The 10245-nt window shown below is 40.6% G+C and overlaps 1 long non-coding RNA gene across 1 annotated transcript; it reads right to left on the bottom strand.

Annotated features, from left to right (window-relative positions):
- Nucleotides 1-2441: 2441 nt before the first annotated feature.
- Nucleotides 2442-8931, bottom strand: LOC129189945 (uncharacterized). Its single transcript, XR_008572907.1, has 3 exons — nt 8852-8931; nt 8080-8142; nt 2442-5813 (listed from the first exon to the last, which is right to left on the bottom strand). It is a non-coding gene; the product is annotated as an uncharacterized LOC129189945 (long non-coding RNA).
- Nucleotides 8932-10245: the final 1314 nt, after the last annotated feature.

Here is a 10245-nt window from a genome sequence, read left to right on the forward strand (position 1 = left end):
CTCCCTTATTTTGATGCATGCAACATTCCTACAGCAACGACCATGTGCCTTGCTTGCTCAAAGTGTTGCCCTTTTGTTTGTTTATTTGTTTGTTGAGAAAAGGCTACATTGCATGCATAGCCACCCACTGAGTCATCCCCATGCCTACGCAATGGGACTGCTTGGCTCTCATTTGACATTATGGGCCAGCCATTGGTGCCTCCTGATGAAGCGCTTGTGGGCAGAAAGCACAAGAGTCTCCAGTGTTCTTCTGTGAGTACTCGTCTACACACACACACACACACACACACACACAGACAATGCCATTGCATTCCCAACAAGAACGACATTCTCTGCCCTCTGAGCACATTCAGTACACATCCATAAGAATCAGCATAGTCAATGTAGGTCACAAATGGGTGAGAGAGTTTTCTGCTCTCTGCTTTCTGCTGTTTGGATCTGGCAATTAGTTATATGGCAAGTTGTAAAAGAGGTTACATTTAGGAAGAATGACACTTTAACCACTACACAGCCTTAGGTTGCACACAAACCCCCTTACATCGCACGTGCTGTTGGATCCAAGAGCCATTAAAAGTTTAAAAAGCTGTATGTGCCAGTTCAGCAGCAGTTTTGTCTGCCACGCTTTACTGGCACATAAATAGGAGTCATGTCAGTGCAGCTCAGACTTTGACCCTTCAAAATTGTTTCAGTAACGCCCGAAAGGCATGGCGTCATCTTTGAACATCTGTGGTGTGATGCAACAAAACTGGTTTAAATAGAGTCTCTTGGGGTGTGTTCGCACGTCTCATGTTTGGTTCGGTTAAAAAAGAACTCTGGTGCGTTTGCTCTGCTAGTGCGGTTTGTTTGGTCAAGTGTGAAAACAAGTGGACCGAGACCGCTTGAGTGATGGGTCTCAGCCTGCTTGCAAGTGAATTCTGGTGCGGTTCGGTTGACTTGAACTCAAATGTGAACACTACACGGAGCAAAGACATGGACTAGTGTTAAAAGGACCGCGAAAAGCATGCAGGAATCTCCAATACGTAAGAGAAAATGAATTGGAAGCATTTTCTCTCTGCTCTACTCTCTCCCAATGTGTGTATGACTCCGACTTTTTAAAAGTGCAGTGGAACTTTGGTTTTCGTACACCTCGGTTTTTGTAGGATTCGGTTTTCGAATAAATATGTCTTGGTTTTCCAGTCCAGGGTGTACCCTGCTTCTTGCCCGAAGTCAGCTGCGACCCTAGTGAGGATAAGCGGCATAGAAGACACTGTGTCGGTTATGATATAGCCAAACAGTGCCTAAACAAAGCAGCCACATGTCGGTGACTCAGTCTCTGTGAAGAATGGATAGTGGTTCTTTTAGAGTTGGGACACTATTGACAGATTCCAGCCAGGGTGTGTGTGTGTGTGTGTGTGGTTTATTTGTTCATAGAACACACACAGAACGATGAACAACTCAGTTTCTGTCTCCTTTCTTCCTCTTATGAAGCACTGTGCGGCCTGCTCTTCTGAGACGTTCATGAACATTACATACAGTATTTCTGAGTGTTCTCTGTGCTTTTTTTAATTACAGCGGCAAAATAACCCACCAGGACGCCAGAGAAAGTTGCCAGTGCCACAACTTTGATAAAGAATGTGAGAAACACTACTGGCTTCAAGAAAGAATCTGCGATTGTAATGTAAAGGCTCCTCGTTGAACACAGGTTGTAGACCAGAGCACCAAACCAACAGACAGGATGAGCAACATTAACTTGCTGCGGTAGGTAATTAATTTTATATACAAAAGACCACAATCTCACTGCAGCTTTCACCATATACAAAATAAATTGCAATTGTTGGTGTTTATTCTCCATATGGTGTGCAAAAAGGCATTCCACAGCATTGGCTCTTCAAGCAGGGCCTGGGAAAGTGTCACAGTTCTCATACAAATGAGCCTTTATGCAGTGGTAACCACATTTGAGCTCCTTACACTTGGCCTTGAAAAACATTAAACTGATCGGCTTTAGAATGAGATTATTCACTGGCTCAAAGGAATATTGGAGTAAGTTCATATGTGCCGGCATATCTGGTTCCCAAGTTGCACTGAAGCTCAAATCCATTTTGGCTACTTAACATCTTTGGAAGGAGTCAAGAAGTTTTCTTTGCCTTGTTGTGAAATTAACTTGATTAGGCTGATTGTGTAAATCTAAAAAAGTCCGAGCTGTTAGAATGTAGCATTTCGTGCATTGTGTACAGTATATTATTAGTAAATTGTAGGGCTGGCTTACAGGATTTTCATAGTCAAATCTGATTCTTAGATTTTGTCCACAGTCTAACTAACAGTCATCCCGACCAATAAACAAATCTCATTTGCGACGTTTTCCACCTCAAAGACAAAGCATAAAACACTCAGACAAATAAACATAGCAGGTGTGCAACAAGAGAACCTTAGTTTATTTAGTGACAGAAAACAAACCAAACCAATATATCACAAAAGTGCACATAAAATAGGAACAACAAAAAAAAACAAAACAACAACTCTCCAAAACGAATTTCTTGCATTAAAATCCACAGTCGGCGTAACAGTCTTACCTGTTTTAAATGCTACGCTGTTGGTTGTTGTCACGTGACATATAAAAAGCTGCTGACACAAGAAGCACTTCAGTTTTTGGAGTCAGCTGTAACCTTTTCAAAATACTTCCAGACTTTGGATGATTTTTTAAAGTAGGCATTACGAGCCAATAAGCCCATCGATGAAGCGGGTGATTTCATTCAGGCGTGGTAAGTATAGATCTTCTGTTAAACACACACGTCCATTTAAATTTTTTATTAGCACAAAATAGGCTGTCCATTCTTTTTCAAAATGTATGCTCAGCAGCACCCGTGGGCACCCCCCATCTGTGTCAGAATGGTATCTTGATCATGTGACATTTTTATATGATTCGTTGGCGAGATTGACAGTTGAACCAGACTCTTCCGAGTTGTATCGTCAAATAGTTGACTATTCTAAGACTCCCCAATAATTTGACTAAGTAGAATGTCCAGACTCATTAAAAACAAGGCAAAATATGAAGAGTGCTGGAAGCGCTGAGTACCTATGCAAATATTTACACCTTGACTGTCGCAAAAAGTTGGACTCTGCTCTCATAAATGGATTATTTTAGCCTGCAGTCCAAAATTTGGCAAGTGGTAGTTTAAAACCAGCGACTGATAAAGTGCTTAAAACAAGAGAGGCCAAATTATGAAATCATGACCTTAATTTGACCATTCTAATGGTGACGTACAAGAGACATGCCCTTGCCACGTCTGTACTACATCGGCTCCCTTCAAACAGCATTTAAGCTAACTAAGGTCTGCAGGAATGTTCTCTCCTCTGTGACCTAAAAACAAACTGACCGAGCCGGAGATTAGTGTGAGGTTAATGTGTGACTCCACGTGGGTCAGTTGATCTGCTGCCATAGAATGTCACATACCATAACTTTAAAGGGAATGGAAAACTTTGCTAGACGTTTAATATCAGACAGTGCAGAGCCAGAATGATCACGTCTGCAAACATACACTGACTGACTAAAGAAGGCTCTCTGCTAGACAGATTGTGGATAGATAAATGGGGCTGCATGAGTGCTTCCCGCATTGGGGAGCTACAGTTCACTGAGGGAAATTTGAATTCTAATGTGCTGTGGCATTCTGAGGCGAACCACCTGTGCAGGAATGGTGAATTCCATGTCCAAGAGGATTAAGGCAGTGCAAAATAATGGCGCTCACAACAAATACTGACACCTTGGACACAATTGGAACATGTTTGAGAGGTGTACTCTCTTGTGTGTCAATAATGGCTGCGTGTTATGTTTGGGACACATTTAATCTAGACTGCTTTAGCAGTACACTGACTACTCCAGCATTGTCTTTGACAAAACAATACTCTAATAAAAATGGTCGCTGATGTGCGAGACGTGTATAGCATACATTCTGGGTAAAAACAATATGACCTCAACAGTTTTTTAAAGATTTTGTTGCTGGTCAAGGGTCATTTCTAAGCCCACTCAGGAGAAGTCCAGCAGATTCAGGAAACAAGTAGTCGTTAATCTTAAAAAGGTCCGCATTGACATTGAGAGGGCCATAGCCACCCTTGGGTGCTGCTTTGGCAGCTGAGAGGAAATGACACTGAAGGTCGTCACTAATCCAACAACTTCACGAGTCACACTGGACACAGAGGAGAGTCCGTCCTGTGGAGGGGTCGGAATATCTCAGGAAACTCCTGATGCTCAGTCAGAGTTGAATTGTGCTTTGTGAGCACCGCGGCACCGCTGAGGCAGCATGAGGACACAAGGCTTTCAAATGTTTCCTGTTTATTCTGCGCACGGTTTTTAACAATGGTCACTGCACTACTTAGACTGTAGGAATTTACTGCCGTATGGGGCATATGAAGCACTGATTCTGGCATCAGCAGGTTTCTTATACTATCCAGTATCATACCACTAATCAGCAATGTCGATCACGACACAACGTAAAAACGTAGCTCACATGCTGTATTTTTTTTCTCTGTTTTGAGTTCTGTGAGGCATAGGAGCAAGCAGCATATCATGCTCTATCGTGATGTAAAGCCAGCCAGATTGACTTTTGTCTACGCCAGGGGTGTAGGGCCACATAGTGAAAACAACAGGATACAAGGGCCACTTTGGCATGTTAGACATGCTAAGAAGTTATACATGTTGTAAAGCAACACATGTAGATAAGAAGGTATACATGTTGTAAAGCAACACATGTAGATAAGAAGGTATACATGTTGTAAAGCAACACATGTAGACATGCTAAGAAGTTATATACGTTTCAAGATAAAACTGCATCTCGGCTTTGTGATCTAGGTGGAAAAAGCATATTATTATGTGAACTTTGGACTTTGCTTTTTCCCAAATATTTCAACTTTCTTCTTAAATAATCTTTGTAAATTTTCTTTTGGTAATATTATGACTTTATTACCATAATATTTTGACTTTAATCCCATTATATTATAATTTTTCCCCAACCTAATTTTCCAAAAATGACAACTTAATATTTTTTTGTTTGTTTCTCATAATTATTTACTTAATCCTCTTCGTCCCAACTGGGACATAAGGCCACAGAGTTCTGTCCATCTGTTGTTGTCCTTGGCTAGGTACTGTACCTGGCCACATGTACGATTCATTGTAGTAGTAATTATTGGTCTTCCTGGCTTTCTATTTTCCGGTGGTGTCCATCTTAAGGCTGTTTTGGGGATACAATCTCTATCCATCTTCAGTACATGACCGAGCCATTGGATTCACTTGATCTCTTCAACAACGTCATCACTGTCATTTTGTACAGCTCACAATTGGTTACCTTGTTGGCCAGTAAATGCATCAGATCCTGCGTAGACATTTATTGTGGAAAGACTCAATTGTTCACTTATCAGACTTGGTAACTTCTGATCCATACATCAGAACAGATTTTACAAAGGCAAATCTTGAACTTCTCACTGTCCATTTTGGATTTCCAGGTGAGGCGAGGTTGTCTTGCCTTGATGTCTTTTTGTGCCCCCTTGTCCTTCCTGATGAGGCCGCCCAAGTAGGTAAAATCATCTACAATCATCTACAATTCCAAGTGTGATTTATTGGTGTAGATCTGCTGTTGTGAATAAACATCTCTTGAGTTTTGGCTATGTTGATGTTAACGCCCGTTTTGTCTATCAGTCTTCTCCTGGCTGTTTTGTGGAGGGAACAGCCAGGTCATCTGCAAAGTCAAGATCTTGCAAGTGTGAGGCAGGTGTCCACTGAATGCACCTTGGTTTATCTGACGTGGTCTTCCTCGTAATCCAGTCAATGGTGACCAGGAATGGGACTGGGGAGAGAATGCATGCTTGTCACTCCAGACTCCACTGAAACCACTCGGAGAGGGTTATTATTATTCAAGATGATGCTGCATTCAAAGTGGTCACAGAACAGCCTTACTAATAAAATTATTGCTTTTCATAATATTACGACTTTCTCTAATATTTCAACTCTATGCTACTTCATTTGCATTATTTTTCATCATACGTTTATTCTCGTAAAATTGCAATTCGCGGGCCGCAAATGGTCACCAGGCCACACTTCGGACACCCCTTCCGTGGTTTGATCACATAATGGCAGCAATTTTCCCTCAGATGTGAAAGATCATGAAAGATCCTGTAAGCCAGTCACGGCCAGCGCCAAAGGGACTGATTTAGAATCCAGTGTCCCATCTGGCATCTACTGGTCACAACATCTAAAAAAGACTGGAGCCACGACCACTTCCTCCACTGTCTTTAGCTTTGCTGTAAACATGAATTCATTGGCCTGCTATTTATTTTCCACAGGTTGTTGTTGCGGCATGGTCAACAACTTCCTGTGTTTGAATAACCGTATAAACACCACGGCTTCCTTGGATCCTGTTTCCATGTATCGTTATCTTGCTAAGATCTCATCTGAGGCTGAAAACCTTAAGCCGGTCATAATCAGACGGTATGTCCCAGTATGTACTGACATAATAAGTGTAACGGCATTTTATCGTAATTTTCTCTTGATAAATCATCAGTTCTGCAACAAATATCACATGTAGTCAGAAGGAACAACCAGACAGCATGCTTTATATTTCCTTGAATGAGGTTAGGCTTACTAGAAATGGGTAAATGTGCCGTGTTGACAATATAACAGTGCCAAAACATGGTGATTATACGCTCAAAAAACACGAGTGGATGACCCAAGTACCCGAGTCACATATCCCGATGAAATTACTAAGTTTAGAAAGTCTAGATTTCATGCAATTCCTTATATTGTTTATTGTACGGGCTATGCTATGATTTCAAATAAAATACTTTCTATAATTTACCCGATATGTTAGGTTAGATATCGGTATCGAATCGGTATTGCCGATACCAGACTGAATTTTACCCAGTATGGAATTGGAAAAGAAACCAGTGGTATCGCACATAGCTACTCAGTAGTGGCGTGAGGTGTTGTGAGCGAGGCGCTGTGTCACTATGCCAGCAAAGTAGTTCTTTGGAGTTAGCTCCCACAGTAACAATGTCGCTGCAGCTCGGTTGATGTGGAGGTCACCTTACAGTATGTAAACATTGGCAGTTTTGGAGAGGTTTTTTCAGGGGCTTTATAGGTGAAATAGGTGTGTCCTATTACGTGCATCGTTGGCTGCCTCATGCTAGCTGTTGTTCTCTGTTTAGAACGCACAGAAAAGGGAAAGACGTGTTTTCATGTTTCACATAAGGATCGTAGATGAGGTGCAAAATTCCCCAAAAAGTGCAGTTTTCCTTGAAGTGAATTTGCCGCTCTGGTGGACTATCTCTTGCATCTCTTGTAATCCTTTTTCCACATTCCCAAGCATAAGTCAACAAATCTAAATCATGCTGCATGAAGATTCGGAAATGTCTCAGAGAAGGTCACAAGTTTGATCGTGTGTCCTCCACGTTCTCTCTCTACGGTTTACGTCGCTCAGTTCAGTAATGGAACAAGGCAGAGTCTCATGCACACACAGTCATGTGTACACACACACGCACACACACGTGTGCTCAATTCCTCCGCCTGGGGAGTGTTGCGTGTGAAGTATATTGAGTCTGCGGCAGGCTGATGTTACGCAACACACGGCTCGGCTAAACTGTACGCTCCCGTCCTGATTGGCTTAGTGGAGCCCCATCATTTGCATGCCTGCTCACTGGAACCACTGCTGGCTGTATTTAAAAGTCTATGGTTATTTAATGACATGCTTTGTCTTTTATCTGGCAGTGACACACAAAAGGCATCTTGATTGGAAAATAGCTCCCATGGAGGAAGTAAACCGGGAGAAGTAAAATAAGGAAAAGGGAGGAGACACATGGAGCTGAATAAACAAACCTAACCTGGTTCTGCTTTCAAGCCTGAAATGAAATAAAAGGCGGGCTGGATTTCCAGTGCGCGACAAGATGTCTTGTATAAGAATGTAAATTCCACATATGGATGCTATAAGTCGCATGGGAAACACATGATGTAGCTGTTTGACCTCCTTATGCTAGACTAAATATATTGGAACAATTCTGAGCCCATGCACTGAGGAAATGTAATCTTCTCACAGTTTATAAACAGCTTAGACCACCTACCATGATAGGATTCACACTGTCTAGTCCAGGGGTGTCCAAACCTTTTCCAGCAGGGGCCACAAACTGAAAAATAAAAGGAAGCAAGGGCCACTTTCAAGACAAAACTGCATCTCAGCTTTGTGACATACAGCGGTTAATTGCTTCCAGACCCGACGGCGATAAATGGATTTCCGCGATATAGGATTCAATGTTAACAAATTGCATATTTCCGTAGTTATGGCATAGAAAACCTGTTTATGACTTTCTAAATTAGGTTTTTAACATTAGTAGAGTCATGTAGACATGAAAGAACGCGCCTACAGTCACCTTTAAACTCCTATTATTCATTGTTTACAACACATTGCGCAACTGCAGGGACTCAAGACGAGCGCTAGCGTCAAATGCACTTCTTCTAAAGCCAAAAACTTACCACTTCCACAAGGAATGGGAGGAGAACTTCTTTTTCACGCTATCATGTGGGACATGTCATGGCTGACTTCATGCAGTGTTAAGTTAATGTAATGTAAGCTAATGTCTCAATGTTTTATGTCATTACTGTCGCCTAGTGACCAGAATACTACATAGAGTACCACCTGTATTGTAACTGTAACATTCAAAAAAATAACTAATAAATGTTCATTTGATATGCTAAACACTAGTAGCTAGCCAAAACACAAGTGATAGATTATTAACAGCAAATGGCACACTGTTAAGTTTACAAACGTATTAAAAGTAGCAATTCAGGAACATTCGTGGTCACAATTCTAAGTCCTTTTTACACATAGATACTCACAAAGACGAGACTTTCCCAAGGCTCACACGTTTTAGAGAAAGCGCAGCACGTTCATCGTTTCCGCCGCTGCTAGCTTGCGCTTCACAAGAGAGGAAAAAACGTCAAAGATTGTCTAATGGCAAGAGGAGCGTTCACTCTTGCTGTCACTGGAACGATTCTTTTTGGAGAAGATGTCTCACTTTAACTTTTTAACCGTAGCGTTTTACAGTTTTTTACCATCCATTTTGAATTTATTTATTTACACATTTCAAACCAACCCAGAAGTCACGTAAAACCACCGTGTTTGACCCAAAGACATGACAACCATTATAGTTTGACCTTACACTATTCCCATAATAACATAACTTTTTCTCCAACCTAATTTTCCAAAAAATACAACTTTATTTTGTTTTGCCTGTTTCTCATAATATTTTAAATATCTTAATAAGTAACGTATATTATCTTTAATATTCAAGCTCTATGTTAGTAAAAGGACATTATTTTTCCTCATAATATAATTGCAACTCCTTTTGTCAGTAGAATAAAACATTTTCTCTTAATATTTTGACATTACTCTCATAAAATTACAGTTGTTTTTTTCAATTTCCGCTGTTTTTTCCTAACTATTTCAGGTTTCTTTTCTTTCTTTTGTTATTACTGCCTACAATTACTACTACTATTGCTACTATTACTACCGGCCTCACTTTACAATAAGGTACACAAAAATACAGTAGTTCCTGAGGAACTAGTGAAGAACTGCCGGTAAGTAGTAACTAATGAGTAGTGGTTAGGGTTAGAGTTAGGGTTAGCTTCGTTCTTCATTAACTACTGTAATATGGTGGAAAGTGTTACCTAACTCTCTTTTTTCTTTTACTATTTCAATTTGCTTCTTGTAATTCTGACTTTATTCCCATAATATTTTGACTTAATTCTCGTAACATTCTAACTTTTTCTGCAAACCTAAAAATGACAACTTTATTTGTTGCTTTCTTTGTTTTCGTGATATTACGTCTTTACTTTTTTTTTTAATACTTCTACTTTATGCCACTAAGATGACGTTATTTTTTTGTTCGATTACAACTTTTTTCTCTCAACATTTCACTTTATTAATTTACTGTAGGTTTTTCCATTTTGCTGGGTTTTATTTCTTTTTTAGTTTTCTTGCTAAATTCGATTTTTCGAGTGTGCCGCGGGACAATAAAGAAACAGCTGCGGGATGCAATTGGCCCCTGGGCAGCACTTTGGACACCCCTGGTCTCCTCTGTGCTGCAGTAGAAGCCTGAACCAGCTGCTATCATTGCCTTGCATCAAACTAAGTCGAAGATAAATCCAGCTTGGTCCGACATGCAAAATGACCCAATTCCAAATGTTCAACCCTGTAGAGTGTTTCACTAAACTTGTACAGCCAATCATTG

This window comes from Dunckerocampus dactyliophorus, chromosome 11 (assembly GCF_027744805.1).
Source record: "Dunckerocampus dactyliophorus isolate RoL2022-P2 chromosome 11, RoL_Ddac_1.1, whole genome shotgun sequence".
NCBI lineage: Eukaryota > Metazoa > Chordata > Actinopteri > Syngnathiformes > Syngnathidae > Dunckerocampus > Dunckerocampus dactyliophorus.